Below are 807 nucleotides of genomic sequence, written 5' to 3'. Positions count from 1 at the left end.
GAATAACTGGTAACTGTTCTGCAAGAAAGTAGAGTATAGCAATTCATTTACAATAGGTACGAAAGTCGAGATGTCGTGACGTCATAATACAGGACTTAAAAGAACGTTCTAATTCCGAAAAATAATTACTTAAATTTGAGTCAGAATCGAGTTACTTTTTCAATAATGAATATTTTCAAATTAATCATCATAGATATGTAAAATATTGATGTTTTACTATTTATTTAAATAATTATCTAGTGCACGCTTCGTCGTCTTCTTCTACCAAAACAGTAGTTTCTTTAAAAATGTCGTGGCCAGGGACATGTTCCGATTGTTGTGATGAAAGTGCCCCAGCGTCTATGGGTCAAGTGGTTGTGGTATTTATCACAGGAAATGGGAAGTTTGTTGACACAAGCGACTCCGCAAACATCGAGATGGCTTCAATCTTCTAAGTTATTTAAGCGTGAGTAAAAATTTCCAAAGCGTTTTGGTGAAATTTGCACTGCGTTGGCCACCCTTTTTCACGACCCTCTGTTTAAAGCTTTAAATTTGTCCTTAATTTCTAACTTTGGAGAAAATACTTACTTCGAAAGGAGAGTAGAGATCTTTAGCTGCGTCTCTCACCAACAACAAGTCGTGACTGATGAACATCTCCGGAGTCAGGACGCGATATAAGTATTCTTTCAGAGGGTGGCCATCTGTGACCGTCGGTGTGTTGGGACAGTCCATGCGGTTGTTTACTCTACTTACTTCAAAAGGAGAGTAGAGGTCTTGAGCTGTTCCTCTCACCACCAACAACTCATGACTGATGACCATCTCCGGTGT

The sequence above is a fragment of the Macrobrachium nipponense genome, chromosome 12 (genome assembly GCF_015104395.2).
Source record: "Macrobrachium nipponense isolate FS-2020 chromosome 12, ASM1510439v2, whole genome shotgun sequence".
Lineage (NCBI taxonomy): Eukaryota > Metazoa > Arthropoda > Malacostraca > Decapoda > Palaemonidae > Macrobrachium > Macrobrachium nipponense.
This window is presented reverse-complemented; position numbering follows the sequence as displayed.